Below are 20359 nucleotides of genomic sequence, written 5' to 3' on the forward strand. Positions count from 1 at the left end.
CAAGAGGCAGTTTATGTACACACACGAAGGAGCAGGACTAATTTCTGAAACCTTTACTAATGTGAGATCAGTTTTTATGAGTTGCCCAGAAAAAGCATGCACATCTATTTTGTTTCTAACTTAACTACTAAAAATGCTGCCTTCAAGAAACATTCAAAAGGTTATGGTCTAACAGCAAACCTCCAGGGAATTATGGTCTGTTCAGCCAAGAGAAGAGGAGACTGAGTGTAGACCTCATTGCAGTCAACAACTTCCTCATGAGGTGAAAAGGAGGAGCAGACACTGATGTCATCTCTGTCGTGTCCAGTGACAGGACCTGAGGGAATGGCCTGAAGTTGTGTCAGGGAAGGCTTAGGTTGGATATTAGAGAAAGGTTCTTCACCCAGAGGCTGGTGGGGCACTGGACCAGACTCCCCAGGGAACTGGTCACAGCACCAAGCCTGACAGAGCTCAGGAAGCACTTGGACAATGCTCTCAGGCACATGGTGTGACTCTCTTGGGGATGGTGCTGTGCAGGGTTAAGAGTTGGACTTGATGATCCTTACGGGTCCCTTCCAACTCGGCATAAAAAAAACCAAAAGAAGAAAGCAAAACCCTGTACTCACTATACTCAATCTGAGTTTCAAGCAAAGCAAAAGGTAAGACTGAATATACTTCAAAGGTATTTTTTTCCCCACAATGAGTAAATTGTCATTTTCCAGGGGCCAAGCAGATTTTAGTTTTGGTATATAGCTAAAATTTCCATCATATATTTCATACATCTTGCAACGCTCTATGGGATGTTATGATTCAGCTAAGCATTCAGTACTGGCAGGTCAAATCCAGATGGTTTCCCTAACCAGGTCTCACATCAGCAGTGTTTTCAGTGTCTCCTTCTGTAGAGAAGTGCAGGGCCTGGAGAGCAGCCCCCTCCCCTGGCCCTTGTCCTGGGGCTCTGATCTGCTCAGCTGTCAGCAATGCCCACGCTCTTGCCACTCGCATCCTCTGCTTCTGTTCTGGTTTCACTGCTAAACCTTTGTCAAATGACCCATGGCAGGATATCATGTGGAGGGCTTTGTCCAGGCAGGCAGGTTTGTGGCCAAAGCTGTCTCATGTCCTTCACAAGGACAAGCAAGCTTTTGATACTACCATGAAGTAATGGGACTTGCAATTTTTTCCTTTGCTGTGCCAGATTTATTATAAGATGCCAATGGCTGAGTGTTGGCTTTCACCTAGCATGAACTCCTGCTCAGTGTGCTATATAGATGTACCATCACCTGCCTCAGGGGACAAGCAGCATTATTAGCTAGGTTTTGCAAAGCAGATAAATGTGACTGATTATCCTGCAAAGACAACAAAAGGAATTTTTCTTTGTTGTATTTTCCTGCAAAGTAGAATTTGCATGTTAGAATTCGAACTTATTTAGCTGTATTAGTGCACCCAAAGAATTCCACTGATTCATGACGGTTTTAATAATCATAAAATTTTAACTGGAAATTATGCCTATCAGAAAGATGTGAAGTGAAGGAAAATCCTGCAAAAAGAAGTGCCTCATGAGCTTAAATTTCTGGTTTCAAGGGCTACGTAGAATGAAATATTTGAAGGCATTTTGGCACCTAAATTCACTTTGCTTTAAAGATATAAAACCTACATTTATGTAGTCTAAAATGCTGTAAAGTGCATAAGTATGTTTTCAAAAGAGATCTTGGAACCTAAATCTCATTATGGGAGAGAGTCACTTTTGAAAATAAAACACAAGATCCTTAAATCACTCTGTCATTTTGAAAATAAATATGAGATTGTAAGTGACCCCAGTGGCCTTAAAGTTCAGTCTAGATACCTATACCACTAGTTGCAATTTACAATTCTCCCTAATTAATTGTAATTTTGTGTCAATTCATAAGGAAGAACAAAACTCACAAAAGTCATCATTTCTGGCCTATGCCTTACTTAAAAGTTCTTTCATTTTCCAACCCCTACTTACCTTTTGAAATTTAGCAGGCTCAGAGACCAAGAAAGTAGGGGAATAAGTGATCAAAAGATGCTGATTTATGATCTAAAGCATTTGAACATTTTTAAGACCTTCAAGAGTACAATTTAACGTGTCCCCAGGTGACTTTAGTTTACACAGCCAACCCTTACAGCACAGATAATCTAGGCAGACGTTGTCTTTGGCAGGATTACAGGACTACATTTCACGAAACTGGCCTGTTTGTTAACTGGTTTTCACTGTTTCAGACAGCCACTCATGCATTATTTATAGCATCAGGCATTGCGATGTTTTCTTTCACCTTCTATTTGATTACAGAAATGTAATTGTGGCTAGCAGAAAAGCAATGGAAATACTGGAAATATAGATTTAGTTCTCCTTTGTGTCTCTTACCCATTTTTCATGGTGCATAGGAATATTTGGTTTTGGGGTTTGCTTAGGTTTCTTTTTGACCTGATTCACTATTAAAAGTATAACCATACAATATTTGATTCTCTGAAAGAGCTTCTGAAACTCTGAATGGTAACTAACTAACTGAATGGGCTATTAATCTCTGGAATGCTGAAATCCAGGATGCTTGCCCTGCAAACATCCCCTTATTTGCAGTTCACAGGTTAGGTTACCTGAATAAAACATCTGGGATCCACTTATTTTATTACATTTATACTCCCTCCCGCCCCCCGCCTGGCCCTGCCATTAAAAGCCAAAAAATATACATGAAAAAAAAAGATGCTGGCATTAATCTGAGAAATACACAAGCACTACTAGTACAAATAGAAGGAGCACTTTAACAGGCTATCAGCAGAATGACTTATCCATTTTTATCTACTTACCCCCTCTGTCGAGAACAAATTGCACAAGGGAGTGTGTATGTGTGTGAAAACTGAGTAAATTCAGGTTGATTCATCACCTGTCCTACTTTGCAGATCAATCACTTAATAATTTCATTGACCTGGAGGATCATTTGGAACAATATATTTAATTCAGTCATGCATTTAGTTTAATTAAGGTTTGAAGTTACAGTGCTCTGCTGGCAAAGAGATATTAAATCTGTTTTCTTTCTGCTTTTCATTCACCATATGAACTTCCTCTACTGGATATCATTCATAAGGGATCTTTTATTTTAATTTATCTAATTTGCCCGCTTCTTCTGTGAAATTCTGCACCTTTCTTTGGAATAAAAACCATCTGAAAATCTTTCTGCATCATTTGACAAATGTGCTGGAGGTGTTAGGCCTCTTGGATACTTCAGCAAATCAACTATTAACATCAATATGTCATTCAGCTGCTCTGGAAACTGAGAGTAACAAGTCTGTGATAACCAACATGTACAATGAATACAGATGGAGCTCCACAAGTTGTCAGTGCTGAATTTGGCCCCACAGATGATGCTAGAATATTTGGAGATGCTTTGCTTTATTGTGTGCTCTTACAGTGCTGTTTTCCCAGCAGCTGCTATCTCTTTCTTTCTTTGTGTAACTGACTGTCACCTTTCAAACCCCTGCAAGTTTGCTGCAGGGTGACAGTTGTGTTCATCTTGTGCACTGCTCCAAGTGTCAGCAGTGACCCTTAACCTGGCCTGAGAGCCTCTTTGGTGCATGCCTGTGCCAACCTCCACAAGGATGAGGAAAAACTGGATTTACACCATGTTTCCCTGACTGCGGCTATCGAAGGATAGTTCATCATCACCTTTACGAGATATACCTTAATTTAATGGGAAGAATCTTACTGAAACACTTGTTGATATTGCCAGCACAACTTCTGAAGAGCAGTGTTTTAAGCTTTGCAGACCTATCTTTTAGGCCTGCCTTGATGACTAAACAGTGTATGCATGTTGCAAGGATTTAGTTAGGAATAGGGCATTTCTCGTGCTCCCTGCTTCCCTGGTGCAATTTGACATGCCCCAGGAGGTTCAGTCATACACTGGGCTGCCAGTCAGACAGCACATTAAGATTTTCTTCTGCTTTTGATTTCCATGTAACTGGCCAGCCTCTACTTTTGGTAAGCTGCCTGTCGTGGGGATCCAAAAATGCTCCAGTCATGCATGAATGGTCTTTACTACTTAGGCTAGGGCCATTTCAATCTCTGAATTGCATTAGTGTTAAGTAATACCTTTTCAAAACAGTGAATTGCTGAGATGCATATAAGTTCCCTGTTTTCAAGAAGATCAGCTACTTGCAAAAGCAGGAGTGCTCAGGAGGAAGTGTTAGTTGGACTGCTATCCATTCCACTCTCATGCTTTCCCTCAATGTGTTGACCTAAAAATCTAGTCACTAGATCTCTTCTATGATTAGGATACAGTTACCCATCTGGGACTTACAGCCAGAGGACTTGGGAATTTGCTTTGAATTAAGGTTTTACTTCAGCAGCTATGGTTTCAAGCAGCAAATTGGTTAATGGCTCTGTAGGCAGACCCAGGACTCCGACAAGGCCCAATACACATATCCATCATTCAGGCGCTGGGATTGAAAACACTCTTTGTTCTGGCAGTATGAAACATGGAGCACATGATTTGATTATGCTAGTTTGCCTACTTTAATTCTTTTCTATATTTTACTTGAAGAGGCTGTTCTAACAGTCTTTTCTTCTTAGCTCTTGTGAGGGTGACAGCATAAGGTACTGGTTGCATGTAAGTAGTTTTGGATGCCTGAAGTTTGGTCACATGTAATTTTGGATGCCTGTAAAATGAAGCTAGCAGTCACTTTTATTCTTCACTTTGATTTTATAAGGTACATGAGGAAATCTCCATCACAGTCAGACCCATTGTATTACACACCTGTATAATAAAAAAAGATGTTTCTATTGTTTTCAGGGTGTTACCTGAGAAATCTCAGGAAATTAATTGCCAGCTGGAGAAAACAGTTGCAAAATAACTTCACCCAAATGTTAGTGTCCTTGCTGTTCATTGCTAAGGCATGAATTTTACCAAGAAACAGATATATCTGATACTGGTGTTTTGGTTTCAGAAGGATGAAGTTGAAGAGACACAGGTCTGCTTTGAGAGCATATCCTTGAAAAGTCCATTTCCTGTTTGAACATTATTTTTCCCACTTTGGAGAAGGGCTGGGCAGCACATAATTCATGCTATGGCTGTCATGGCATGCAGGGAACATGTCTTTCTCAGTGATTATTAACTTTCCCCTTCACTCTTGTATTTGTATTTCTACTTTACTTGGCTGAAAAACAGATTGGAGGACAGAGACCATGACTGAAAAGTATTTTACTGTGTGTGGAAGCACAGGTAAAAGATATGCAGTTTTTTCCTTTGCAAACTGTGCAAACCCACTCTTTGCAATTTTGCAGTCTGCTCCAAGAAAAACTATATTGGGTCTGCATTAGCTCTGTCCACAATATTTGAAAAAGCATCAAATATGTCATTTTATTAGCTTTTCCCCTTTCCAGCTAAGTCTCATTTTTCTGTTCCTGCAGTGCTTAACCTTCCACTTGAGCTGGGTGTTTCCCTGTTTACAGAAAAAACTTCTTCCTTTACATTTTGTTACATGCTCTTCAAAGAAGCTGCTTACCATTCAACAGCAGAAAGATCCTTGAAAGAAAAAGATGTGTCTGGAGCACCTGGAGTACCACAGTCCTGTCCTCCAGCCATGGCCTTCTGGGGCAGAGACGCCCTCTCACTCAGGGTATAAATACAATGTCGTTGCTCCCCATTTAATGACCTCACATCTTCTTACTTCGTCTCACTGTGAGTTTGTTCTTGTTAAGGGCCTGATCCATCAAAGCACTTAAGCTCATGTTTGTGGGTTGTAAACCCACTAGGGTAAGTACCTTGACTTTTTATAACCCTGTAAAGCGTGTACCTATGGCACTATAAAAGATGGGTTTAAACGATGTCTGTGATAAGACACATGTTCTGTTCAGCAATGATGTCTGTGATAAGACACATGTTCTGTTCAGCACTTCTTCTCCTCTGCAACACAAGAAGTTTCTGCAGTTTGTGTTGCATATATTTCAAACAAGGCTGGTTTTGACAAATTGACTGTTTCTTTTTTTAGTTCTGTCTTTTTTGCACCTGTCTAAAAGAGCATCTACACCTAATAAATTTTCGAGACATTCTTGTTTATCTGTATTCCTCAAAACACTGCTCAGATCCTGTTAGACACCCTGAAGGATTACCTAATACTTAAAAATTTTCAGTTCAGCTTCTTAAAACACTTAAACCAAACAAGAAAATCGGACTATCACAGCAGGCTTAAACACTTTTCCTGCAGACACCACCAAGGGTAAGTTTTAAGTTAAATCCTGTTCTGAGAACTGAATTTGGCCCAGTGAAGAATTTTAATTTCTGTAAGCACTGAAAATAAAAAGTAATTAAACCTCTGCATATACCTTGTGTACTATAAATACATTAATAAAAGAGGCAAAGGAAATCAACTCCTAAATTATTAGCAGCAGTAAAACGCTGAATATTGAAACACAGTTTAATTTATTAATTTGTAATTTTTATCAGGCTAAAATAGGCCTCTAGGAGCAATTTAGGCATTACAATAATGTGATTGTTCAGTATAGTCAGCAGTTAGATCCACAGCTGGTTTAGTGCCCACAGAAAGAGAGTCAAGCTCAACTTTTAAGTAACTGGTGTATCTCTAAGTTAGGATATATAAAGTATAAGCCTCCAACTCCAAAATAAATTTAGGCTATTTGCTTTGTATGCATTTTAGAGAAAACTGGTTAAGCCCAGGGCAAAATTCAACAAATAGATGTCATATATTAATAGCAGAGACAATTGGAAATCTTTTAGCCTATGCATTAGATTGTACATTCACAAAAGCAAGATTAGTAGGCAGGCATTTCAAAGCTGAGGTTTTTAGGGGAAGGGTTTTGCTGGGTATTTCCTCTTATGAAAAAGTACTCTCACTTCATCTGCTGTACGGGACATTTGACATTCCTCACAATCACGACTAAAGTAACACTAACCTACTAGAGAAGTTCCCAAACTGCCCTAGTGCACTCCCAATCTGTTGGGAAATTCAGCAACCTTTCTCAGCTCACGTCTGCAACTACAAGGAGCATGCATGGCTGAGGAAAAAGCCTGAACCATTGTGTATTTAATCCAACATTCTGCTGCTTTTCACATCTCAAAGCTCTTCAAGCAGTACTTCTTTTCTGGAGCAGCGCTTGAAAGTATGGAGAGGAGTGACTTGCTCCTGTTATACTCAAAGGCCTAACCATCTTTTAGAAGACTTTCAATGTCAATGCAAGGGAAAAGGGAGTGGATCAGATAGCTTAATAATCTCCTTGGCAATGCTGTAGCTTGAGATCCTACATATGTCCATTTTGGGAGGGTTTTCTCCAGAAACATAGGATCACAAGATAATGAAGGGGACCGCAGGAGGTCTCTAGTGCAAACTTCTTCTCAGAGCAGGATGAGCTCTGAGGTCAGACCAAATCACTCAGGGCTGGTTTTGAAACCTCTGTGGATGGATCCTACACAAGGTCTGGCCAGCCTCTCCACTGCTTGACTGTCTTGATGCCATGTGATTCCAGAGCGCTGGAGAGAACAGTGCTAGACAAAAGATCCAATTTCCCAAAGTGCTTCCAAACCACACTGGGAAAGGCCAGCCCTGCCTGCTCTACAGCCTGCATTTTATTTCCGTGGAAGAAGGGGAACATCTGCTCAGGTTGGGAATACAACAACGAACTATGGCTTTCAGTAGAGGCTGTCTCAACACTTAAACAAACTGTATTTCTTACTGCAAATTAATATTGAGCATTTCTTCTTAACCAGGATAGACAGAAAGACTTGTTTCCAATCAACTTTAAATTCTAAGGTCACCACTTAAGAGTTGAAGCACAAAGGTACTGACTTAGGCCTTAATTCAATCTGATCTAAAAAGCAGCTGCTTCCAGTGAAGAAAGCAAAGCAGCAGTTTCCTGGACATGAGCTGAACTCCTGCAGAATCTGCTGAGGGACACCCCATTTCATGGGTGGAACATGTCTTGTGGACATTGCTCCTGTGTCTTTTTCACGGAAACATTTATAATATAAATGTGTGCAGGTTTTGGATGGGATGAAGTTACTTCACAGCAGCTGCTACGGGGCCGTGGTTTGGATTTGTGATGAAAACGGTGTTGATAACACAGGGATATTTTAGTTACTGCTGAGCAGGGCTTACCCACAGTCAAGGCCTTTTCTGCTTCTCACCCCACCCCACCCCACCCCACCCCAGTAGACTGGGGGTGCACAAGAAGTTGGGGACACAGCCAGGACAGATGACACAACTGACCTAAGCGATATCCCAGACCACATGGCGTCACGCTCAGCATGTTTCTTATAAACAACTATTTTTATTATTTAAAAAAATGCTTTTAATTCAAGCTTTATTAATTTATTTTCTATCTTATGTTGCCTATCAGTCAACTGTCTTTCTACTATAGGTTTATTACCCAGGGCCCAAAGACAGAAAACCTGAATACTAAATGGCATTAAATACTAAGTGGCATTAAACTCATTCTAGACCAAAAATCTCATAAAATACATTATTTCCTCATGGAACAGAAACCATTAAATGGACTTCTAACATGCTGTAAGATGTCAATAAGTTATTTACAAACCTAAATACCCATTGCACACAAGAGAGAGTTGTTTATTTTTAGAGATTTCAAAATTTATTTTTCAACAAGGAATATAATAAAGCCTGAGAAGGGCAATCAAGAAATCTGTGAAACGCTGTTTCACTGTTTCCATAGTAACCTCCTTACTAAGATAGTAGCCTTGGTTAGGGACAATCCTGTAAGCAAATATATTGTAAAAATTTCTCTGTCATAATGAATTCACTCTCATAGTTTGGCTTTTTGTGTTGCTTTCACAAATATCTTGCCCTTTTATGAGTTTCCTTGTTATCTTTAAGAGGGAAAATCTGAAACAAAGTGTAGCAACCTGCCCTATCCCATTGCTCTCAGTATGTAAAAAGGCATGTTTCAGGTACAGTACATTTAATTACAATTTAACTGTGTTGGCAGAGAAAATAAGGAAAACCAAACTGAAATAATAAAGGAATTGACTTGTACACTTGCCCAGAAAATGACCAAAACCTTTTCAAGAATAAAAAACCGCAGTTCTGAGAACTAACACTAACTGCAGAATCCCTTGCCCAGCTCCCAGCTCCCAGCAGATCCACCTCTCAGTTTTTGTGAAGGCTGCAGCTAAGAAAAGACAGAACCACACTTGATTTGGTTTTGCATAATCACAGAGAGAAGACTGAAAAGTCATGATTTGAATGAAAACTTTTCCAAGTTCAGTGAAGCAAACACCAGGGTTTGGGTTTGACCTATTAACACCGGGTTTGTGTTGCTGATGAGATGAGAAGCAGAGAGTTCTCAGACCAGCCCGCAGAGCCCCAGCAGTGCTGCGCAGCCACCCCAGGGCAGAGCAGCTGTGTGCAGCTGTGTGCAGCTGTGTGCAGCTGTGCGGGTGGTACACACGTGGGGTGGCAGCTCCAGGGCCCGGGGGGCTCCCATCCTGGCCAGGAGCAGGGCAACTGCAGGGGCATCGGGGCAGCCCAGCCCTGGGCACCTCTTGGGGTCTGGGACAGGCGGAGGCTGTGATGGGATGTGGGCTGGCAAAAGGGCTCAGGGGAGCTGTGGCATTGCTGGGGCAGGGGCTGTGGCCCCGGGGGGCTGACATGGGGACCTGGGCTGCCAGCCAGGCAGGGCAGACAGACCAGAAGTGCCTTCATGGCCCTGACAGACTATGGGTTTTGGGTAAAAAGCTTTGAACCCTTAACTGAAGGGGGGAAAAGCCTTACCCTTGGAATATTTTGTCACATCTAGAATTAAGAAACATCAGAAAGAATAAATCAATATGATATTTTTATGGTCATTAATAGAGTCCTGCAGTATCTGAGTGCTTTGGGGTAGGCAAACGTGGAATCACATAAAGTCCTTGCTTGAACGGGTCATCTAGTTAAGGCCCCAGTTCTGCACAAAATGCACATCCTTAACTTCAGTATCCTGAAGCAAGGATGCAACTAAATGCTGTAAGATATGTAGTTTTTTTTTTTTTTTTCTTCTGAGGAATTCAGAAATGGACAATGTATAAATGTCATTTCACTGGGGACAAGATAGCTAGTAGCTCTGATACAAGGTACAATCCTTTTCAAAATTAATAGTAATTATTTTTAACATGTCTTATTGACTTCTAATAATATTTGAGTGGATTAATAGCTAAGGAGGTATGTATGTGTTGATGACAGAAAGCAGAATGAAGTGTACTGATTTATTGTGACTCTTCATTAAGTTTAAAAGCATTCCACTGTGATGAAGACATCAACCATAGGCTGTGGTATTTTCACACTGCAAAGAAATAGTAAAGAGCAGGAAGACAAAAAAAGAAAGCAAACAATGTTTTAAGTTGAATTTGAGTCAGATTTCACATAAACAAGACCCTATTCAAACCTAACGAAGAAAAACACTTTAAAAATATCCACCACTTTCCCCTGTTTAAAGGTATGGATGAAACATACCTGCTCATGTGTGCAGTAATCTTACTAGGTGAGGTAATAGCAGATTACTATGTTGCAGAAAGATAAGTATGGAACTGAACTTCCTGTAAATACTCAAATCTGGATTCTCATTCTCTATTGCCTACAATGATATAATTATGTTAATTCTTGTGGAATTAGATTTAAACCATCATTTCATGAGACAGAAAAAGAAGGAACTTTTCATATTTTCTTCCTCCATAAAATTCTGGTTTAATTTTTTAATTAAAAGGGTAAGTTAAAACTCAAAGAATACGATCAAGAAATAATGTGAAGTTTTAGTTTATATAATTGCTATGCTAAGGTTTCATTTGGAACTTATATTTAATGAGTTGACATAAGAAAGTTCCCTACTACAGCTGTAGGTTTTGGACTTAGGCAGCACAGAATTAGAACAAAAAATTGACCACTCTTTACCTAGCCAAATAGTGGTAATGTCAACCTCTACTTAAAAAGGAAAATTCCTCCTAACTCCAATGGGATCAAGATTTTATCTTTTGTTCCTAATTATTTCCTGGTGAGTTTTATACATATGAATATTACCAGCAAAAGTCAGGTCATTAATGCAAGCAACTCAGCATTGAAAGATACTGAATGCTCGCCTGTTTCCCAAACGACACATGGCTCTGCAGTCTGTGCATGTACGTGTCCCCATGTAATAGAGCTGAAATTCTTCATAAGCATTATCATCAGTCATCTTTCTCAGAGGAAAATGAGCACAGTATGTCATTATGTCTAGGACTGCATCACAGTTTGGCTACTAATGGGCACTGAGCCAAACTCCAGGAAAAAAAAAGTACTTATTTTGGAAGCCTCTCAAAACAGGGGCTTTCTCTTTTGTGGTACTTAGCACACTGTCAGCACTTAGAACCAGAAAGAAATTATTCAAATTCTGATAGTCAGTTTTGGCAAAATGTTCTGAATACTTCTCTGAAGAGGATTGATTATACATCTGCATCTCTCCTGACTTAGAGCCTGGGTCACTCCTGCCCTCAGCTTTTGATAACACATCATCTTCAGTGGGTCTTCTTGCTCCACAGACCTTCCCTCCAAAGTATGAAGTGGCATTTGCAGAATCCTCAAATACAAATGCTGCCTTTTGCTCGCCCAGAACTTTTACTTGCAAAAAGGCAATACCTTTATTAAACTCATCATTAAGTTATCATATTTCCTACAATTCTCCACAAGGGTCAGAGAGGCAGATTTAGGTGTGTTTGGGTTCTCTAGATAGAGCATTGTAAATGCTTCAGTACAGCATAGGTGACATTTCCTTCTGTGGACTGATTAATCTCATAATCCTGGTCTCTGTGCTCCACAGTCTTTAATTTCTCACCTGTATCTCCTTGGGGCTTATAGAAATCTGTTTTTAAGTATCTCAGGAGTGCTGAAGTGCATAAGCCAAGTTTATTTAGACAAAACTGTTCTGAGAGTATGCTGGACCTCATCCACAGAGGTATTCTGCTCCTGACCATCCAACAGTTATCTCCATCTCCAGTCATACCTTGCTCACACAGGCACCATTCTCATAGGGAGCCCTCCATGCCTCCTCCAGTTGGCCACTATAATGCTTCCAAGATGATCTCTGCACATCTAAGGGGTAGAGCTCAGCTTGAAGACTGGACTCAGAGCGTCCTATTAATCATATTTGTTGTCCACTAACCTTAATATTTATGCAGGTGAGAACAGTTTTCATAATTTCTTCCTAGCTGCATATGATATGACTTCAGCATTGCTGTCTGAACATACATTTTCACTTCCTTTCAAACTTTGTCAAGGCATGCATTTTAACAATATTTCTACTTCTGGATTCTGTTTACTGTCAGGTCCAAAGAACCTCTGATTTCCGTATACGAGTTCAGAAGAAAAACTTTTTCTGACTATTTTTTTGACTCTTAGGTTGCCCTTAGATGAACAATTACTGTTAGAGTTACTTTGTGCCCTATTCATGCAGATATATACTGACTGAGGTTTTTAGAATCATAATAAAATACTTGTAATATAGCAGTACAATCCCAGATTTTATCTACAGGCTGTGCATCAAAATAGACATGAAATTCCTCCCTGTGTCTCATAACGTTCCCTTGGAAAATACTAGATCACAAAAAGTATTCCCAGTAGAGCAATCTTCCAATTTTTCTGCTGCTGTAGATGCTGTCTCAGTCATTCTGTTGCTGCTGGTTAATAAGTCATAAAACCTGTCATAAAGCCTGTCATGATAAGTGTATATGTCTTTTCTGCTAAAATAGTTTAGTTATAGTTCCCAGAATAGAAAAAACCACCACGTGAGACGTGACTATGGAAAGTTGCAATAGATCCTCTTTCAGCTCAACTGTGCTCTTCAGAGGCTTCAAAGGAGTAAGAGGCACCACAGTCCTAGGGTACCTCTTCTTTCTAGGCTTATTGCCTCAGGATGACTTTTTTTTCCCTTTCTGAGTACACTTACTTGAAACTACTTTGTTTTTGATCTTCAGTACTAGGTTTCCAGCCCACCTTCCTTTTGGTCCATTTTCTTACAGTTTCAGAGGACATAGTCACTGGTGGTGAGGAAGAGTCGTTTTCTGGCAACTTTGGCAAATTCTCGATAGGTCTATCTCAATCTAGAAACCCTCAATTCTTCTCTTCTTCCAAATACTGGTATTTCATAGACTATTGTATCTTATAGAGATTAAATAGGTTTTTAGGCTTCTGTGTAACTTGCAGATCAGGTGTTTCTGTCTGTGCAAGCCTTTAAGAACTGATCGGATAAGGATCTGATAAAAACTCCACGGATGTTCCTGCTTTGCAGTAGGACTCATCTTAAGTGGACTTATCCTAATTTTCTGGGTTGTAATTGCCTTGAGGAGCTCCCAGCACCAATAATCAGTTTCCTTCCTTCTCACAGTCTGCTCCAGCAGGAACGAAACATTGAATTTCAAGAGCAGACAATGAGACCATACGCCCTGCCCAGTTACCCCTAGGAAACATAGCTCAGACTTGGAGTAATGTATAATGAATACTTCTAGGAAAATGCACATAGTAAACTCACCTGAGTTAAAAAGAACTGAATTCTCATAAGTAATGAGTAATTAAGATCTTTATTGTTGGTGGTTGTAAGCAGGATCGTGTTCAAATGAAATGTCAGCATTTGTGATAAATTTTCCAAACTTTTTTACTACAAATAGCAAGCTACTCTTGCATCCTTTGGATTTTCTTTTCCTAGAAAAATATTTAGATCTTAACAACACGAAATTCTCTTTTGGTTTGTAATGTCCCTACTGAAATTACTTATTGTTTGGGTCAGTCATCACTATGAAGGACCTAGAAATATAGGAATATAAAGAAACCTTAGAAAGCAAAAAGTGTGCAGTGATGATCCTGAAAACAAACTAATAACTGTACAAGAGTACCTGTCTTACCAAAAATATGATTCAAATTGGAAAAAAAAAAGAAAATGTGCATACAATTCTGGAAAAATTAAAGTATCTTATTTAGTAGATTGGTTTACTTGAAGAAAGACCTTTTCCTACCTGACATAGCTGCTTTGCAAAGCTAATAATAGACTTTCAGACATATGGACAAACTTTCTAATACCAAGAATTATTTTTAATAAGGAATTGAGAATTTTTCTAACTTCCGTTTCGTAAATTTAAAAACTGGAAAATCCTAAAAGTTGTATTAATATTAGATTGTAAGATTGTGAGTTGTAGGGCTCAATACAGTGGATATTCAGCAAATGGAAATAAACCTTGCTATTTTCTTGTTTGTATTATTCTACTGTATTTTTGTATGTTTGTATTAAATATTATATTATTACTCTACTAAATGTACAATGGAACTGAGAAAACAAAGAGGATCTGAATCATAAAACAAAGAACTGCAATTTGCCTGATACTGTATCTGATTATGAAAGGACATGGACTAAGCATTAATTCCAGATAATGGATTAAACCCCCCACTTATACAGATTATGATTGCATGATTTTGCTCTGAACTCTGATAGTATTCTGGACAAGAAAATTCTGTCGTAAGTGGAATAGAAACTATTCATTCTTGCTCTGGCCTGGCAGATAGCCCATTAGATTTGAATTAAATAAATATCAGCAGTAATATTAAATAAAATTTAAATGTTGTCATAAAATGTCAAATATCATTTCTTTTATGACTGCTACTCAAAATAATGGTTATTGTCTCAACTATGTCAGAGGGAGGTACTTCTCTCTCTGGCTTCTAATTTTCTGTATCAGAAAGAAACTTCTAGTTAATATTAGGGAACAAGTTGTCATTCCAGATCAAGAGCACTGAGCTGGTGTTGGATTTAGCAATGTCCCAGACTTCAGGCAAAATTGTTTTAATTAGCCTTCTCCTAACAGCATTTAAACAAATCCTATGCTGCCAAGGAAGGAAGAAATGACTTCTCAGTCAGATAGTTTACTTAGTTCTTTTTCTCCATTGCTATAAATCTTGCTGTGGAGACTATTAGTGACTTGACTACTTTTTTTTAAACAATGAACTGTGACCACTTTACCCACTGAAAAGCTCACACATCATTCAAGTATAAATGTCCTGTTTCTGCATGGTTTATTTTCACACCATTGTCGGGTGCTAAAATAGTTTTATACCATTTATAAAACATAGACGTTTTAGCAAACCTATCCAGTATGCCAGGGTAGAAAAACTAGTAGCAGTAATCACATATATATGCAACGTTGCAGGAACATATATTGAAGCTATATATGTTTGGCTAACACTAGCAGATAACTTGAATGCTGAATTAACTCGTAGTCATGTACTATGGATTCCATGACACATGGATAAGTCCAGAAAATGCCTTAATTTGAACATTTGAAATGATAAACAATGCCTCTTCCAAGACAATTTACGTGGAGACTTGTGGGCCAAAAAAAATATATTATTTTTTTCCACATCTAGAACTCACTCACCTACAATCTACAAAGACCCTGAGTAAGGTTTGGCTTTGGCCCTGCATGTTTTCTTCACAAAAGAATTGTGTGTTTCCTGAGTGTGGCTGCGAGCTCCCGTGAGCAAGCTCCTGATGTGCGTGTGTGCGTGTTGCCCCAGCATTTGCAGCCCGGGCAGCCCAGCGCTCCATGCGGTTAAGTAAACACGGCATGGCTGCTGGGGCACGCAGCCAAGGCTGAGGCCAGGAGGAGGGGATGAGGCTGGGAGGAAATAAGACCAAATTCCTCTGAAATGATCTGACAGGAAATGACAGAGTGTCAGCCTTATACAACCACACTGCGCGCGAGAGAGAGGGCAGGAGAAGTTCTTCCTAAACACAGAGTGGTGCCAGATCTCAGTAGGTGAGGATGATGAAATAATAAAGCATTTCCCGTGTGTGTTTTTCATTAGTCCTGTTTTGTTTTTTCTTCCAAGTGCTGTGGAAACAGAACAGAAGCCCATGTTTCAGCCATGACTGCAATGGCCTCCTCATGGGAATAACAGCTGCATAAATAGGAGGGAAGCCCTCAGTGGAATTGCTTCCAACACCTTTCTAATGGAAATAATGATTTGCAAAGCCCAGTTTATACCTTTGCCACGTAATTAGTAGCCAAGATTAAAAACATTGTTCCAACTCCCAGCATCCTTCAAATCTGGCAAGACATTAAATATTCCACTGTGTTCCAAAAAGGTAGCCCATAAGTGATCATTGTAAGGACAGTCTTGGCCAGCTGAGTCAAGCCCTTGAATCAATCAACACTTATTATATGGAAATTAACCAGTTTGATGTCAATTAGTGGAAATTTGTTAGCAGACATAACCTATGAGACACTTTATTTTGAATTCCCAGCTCTCCTCATTGAAGGTGGCTGAGATGGGGCTGAGCACTAAAATCCAGATTTCTTAAGACTCAGGGCAGAATCAATTAAAACAAGGTGTGGGGGGAAACTATCTCAAAATACGCAAAACCTTTCCGGTTTCTTAGGCCCAGTAAGCCCAAGGCACATGGATAATGGATTTTTCCCTATAAAGAGTCAATTTCTAGTTACGGATTTGGGTGCATAACAGTCTATTCTGTATGTGTCAATACTAAGTACAGAAGAAAAAAATGTCGCTAGACAAATTGCAAAACTTACCCTCATTTCATGCTACTTTTAAACTAAAATTCTTTTTCCATCATGTTCTTATAAATTACATTCTCGTATTAAGAAAGTAGATGTTTCCAAATTGAATTTTCTGACTTGATCATTAATTTTCCTCCTAAGAGTAACCAAAAATCAAAATTTTGGCTAGCTGTTGAGACCAGAAGAGGTGACAAAAGGTTTCCTCAAGGCTTAAGGCATAAGACCTGTCTGGCCTGTGACAACCGTGAGTTCCACCTTTTGTTTCAAATTAATAACGTAACATCACGTAACATTTTACCTGTGTATAGCAGCAGACAGTGTGACAGCCTGCTGATACACCATTCAAATTACATATTAGAACTGTGGGTTCAATCTCAAAGCTTTATAGCAATCCTAAAACACAGTTAAGAAGTGAATATTGGATCAGAGTCTTGCTATAATATGGAAAACTCCTGATAGTTTTGGAGTCAGGGTTTCCACATGGCTTGTGGAAACTCCTCTGTAACTCCTATTATCTGACCATGATATATACTGCATGTTACCCTCCCATAAAAATGGGTGCTCCAAAATAATTGAGCCTGATATTACCATCTAGAGTACACATCCACTATTCCTTATTTACAATAACATTGGTCAACATTACTGCAACATCCATACTTCAAACTTTTACCTAATTTGAAGTGTCTCTTAAAACTAAAAATTCTCTCAAGCATTTTAAGTTGCTAGGAATCATTTTTCTGCTTGTTTAATTTATAAACAGTTATTAAATGAGCCGTTCAATGTAGTGCAGTACAATACTTCCAGAGGTTGACAGTGGAGGCACCACTGTCAAACTATAATGTCTTTCCTTTGATACTGATAGGGGTTCTGTAACCTACATGATCAATGCAATTTATCACGAGATTCAGGCAGTGACAGCACTTACTTGAAATCAGCCTGATAAAGTTGCAATTATTTCTTGATACTGTTGGCCATCCAAGCTTCTATAATGTTTCTGGTAAGAGGTGCTTCTAAGGCCAGCAGCCTCTTTTGGAAGGGTCATGTTTATGCTGATCACATGGCTCCATCCACTATCTTGTAGTAGCATGGGGAAAAAAGATGCTAACATAAAATTGTCTTTCTCTGCTCTTCTTTAAGTCAATTTAAATCTTAACAATAAACATTCTTCACTCTACACATTTAGTAAATTAGTCACGTTATTTTAAAATATGAGCAGACGTTGTTTTTTCTCAAACAAGGAGAGCAGTGCCAGAAATGTTAAAATACTAGAAATGTGCAAAATTTATTACAGTGTGCCTAGAGATTGCTTATTTAGTAATGGGCCTGTACATTGCTGCTGAAACAGATGCATCAATGGTAGTGGGGTAAAATCAATTTATGAAAGAAAATATTTCACTTACGATCAGTATGTTTTGCATATAAATTTTAAGTATATGGCAAAAGAAGTATAGATCTCACTCTAAGGTATTTTCCATCTCTGTAGATGGTGTCAGAGACTACAGTTTAGATTAGGTATGTGGATACATTCTTGACTGTTAAACTTCACGGAAATTTTGCTATGCACTTTAGTGGATGCAAGACTTTAATTCTGGAATTTTTTCTCAGCAGTGATAGAAAATTTACTTTCAACCTCAGTAGCTCAAGGGCATGTTCCTCCGCCAACAAACAGGTATATTTACTGTGGAACTACCAGGGTAGTTACAAGAACTGAACTTTTTTAGTTTCCAGAGGCTGTTAATTTGGGCTTGCAGTACTAAAATTAAGACCCTGCTGGACTCAAATATTTTGTGTTGCTAGAAAATCTTCTCAGTTCACAGTAAGATGGATAATTATGAAAAAATCAACAAAATGTTCCAAAAGTAAGGATTAACTTTTTAAAAAAAGTCTTTAGTAAAACATTTAATTTCTGCTAAAGCAATTAACATCATGAGGTTACTGATGTCAAAGACTCCCATTGGCTTTAAAAGAGCCATGATTATGCACATACCACAAAGGTACATTCAGTAGCCTGCAATATCACCTTATTTATGTGAATTTTAATCTTAAAAATGAATATTGTCTAAAAAATTTACGTATATTTGTAGAAAGCAGCTCATTCATTCCTGAGATTATGAAATGGGCCTACCTGTAAATAGGGAACCAAATTATAACAGTATATTTTGAGTTCCTTGGAGGCGTAAGGCAGCTCTTAGGAGAGTTCCTGGGCATACAAATTTATGTACAAGCTGCAAAGCTGAGGGACTGAACTATTATATTATCAGTACTTTCTGTTCCAGTTTCCAACTAGACAAGTAGATTAAAAAGCCTTAAGGGCCATCAAAACCTCAGAGTACAGAAGGTGGGATCCAAGAGACATTGCCAAGTCCTATTCTGCAGTTCTTTGTGTGTAGAACCTTGATAGCGATGAAGAGAAAGACAGTACTGAGTTTTTTATTCTGTGAGTTCAAGAAGTGTTTGGACAATGCTCTCAGGCACATGGTGTGATTTTTGGAGCAGTCCTGTGCAGGACCAGCAGTTGGACTTGGATTATCCTAGTGAGTTCCTTCCAACTCAGAATATGCTGTGAGTCTGCGGTACTATTGAGCACCTACTTGCTACATAGTGACAACAATGTCTCTGCACCAGCTGAATGAGAATATGCAACACTAAAAATTCGAATCGCTTTTGGCTAGAGCATTTTAAATTAGAATATCATTGGAAACATTCCATTTAACTGCCTCTTTTCACTTGATCTTCAACTCTTGATTCAGCATCTGACTGATGACTGAAACTGGCTTTAGGTGAACTTAGTGACTAATGCTTAGTAAATAAAAGCAAACACTTCTGGCAGTGATGCTGTAAACTAGGCTAGCTATATTACTTGTTCCAGTCTCTGTGACTGGTTCCCATCTTAAAGCACCAGCAGAAAGCCTGACATTTCATAATGGTCTGCAGCTTTAAGGAGAAAACCACTTGCTCTATCAATTGAACCCTGTAGGTGTTGCTGGCAGAGGTAATAAGACTCTACATCCACTGATATCTGTGTACATTGTATTACAAACCTGCTATTAACTGGGACAAGAAAGAAAACTGCTAACATTTTGTATTTCAATTGTGTGAAATGTTTTCCTGAGGATGTAAACAGTATGTACACGCACAATATATACCTGCTCCTGGTGTAATCTGAGTGGCACTTCTTTACATTTTTTCAAATGAAGTGCCATTTCATTACAATCTTTCCACAGGGCAGATGTTTCAGGGTATATCTGTTTTGCATTATAAGAACACATACAGCTTCTTAAGGATAAACAGCATCTCTTAATGATGTCTCTTTACACAAGGACAGATATTCTGAAGAGAGAGAAAGGTCATGTTTTGGGCTCTTAGGAAACAGGCTAGTAACCCTGAGATGTCTTTTGGGGTTCTCCCATCCTCATCTCACTTCTGAATTTTTGTCATGTCAGAGTACAGAAGACAGACTACTGTAAGTTGCATGTGGCAGTAAAAACAAACTAAAACCATTAAAAAAAAATTCCCAGACAGACTACCATAAGTTGTATGTGGCAGCAAAAACAAACAAAAACCATTAAATAAAATTCCCAATCACATATGCAAGACTCTTTGATATTGAGAAACTGTAAAAAAGATTTTTTTTTTCATACTCAGTTAACTGCTTTGACAACTGTTTTTATTTGACTCATTGCCTCAGATAGCAAATACCAACAAATTCTGGTCTGAAAAATTCAGTGGATTATAGATCTTAAAGCATCTTTTCCTCTCAGTACAATGATTCCTATAATCTTGTACCCCAATTATTCTGATATAACTTTAGTAAGTTTGCAAAGCCAATC

This window comes from Corvus kubaryi, unplaced genomic scaffold (genome assembly GCF_017639235.1).
Source record: "Corvus kubaryi isolate FWS band 111438036 unplaced genomic scaffold, C.kubaryi_AGA036_p1.0 37396, whole genome shotgun sequence".
Classification (NCBI taxonomy): domain Eukaryota; kingdom Metazoa; phylum Chordata; class Aves; order Passeriformes; family Corvidae; genus Corvus; species Corvus kubaryi.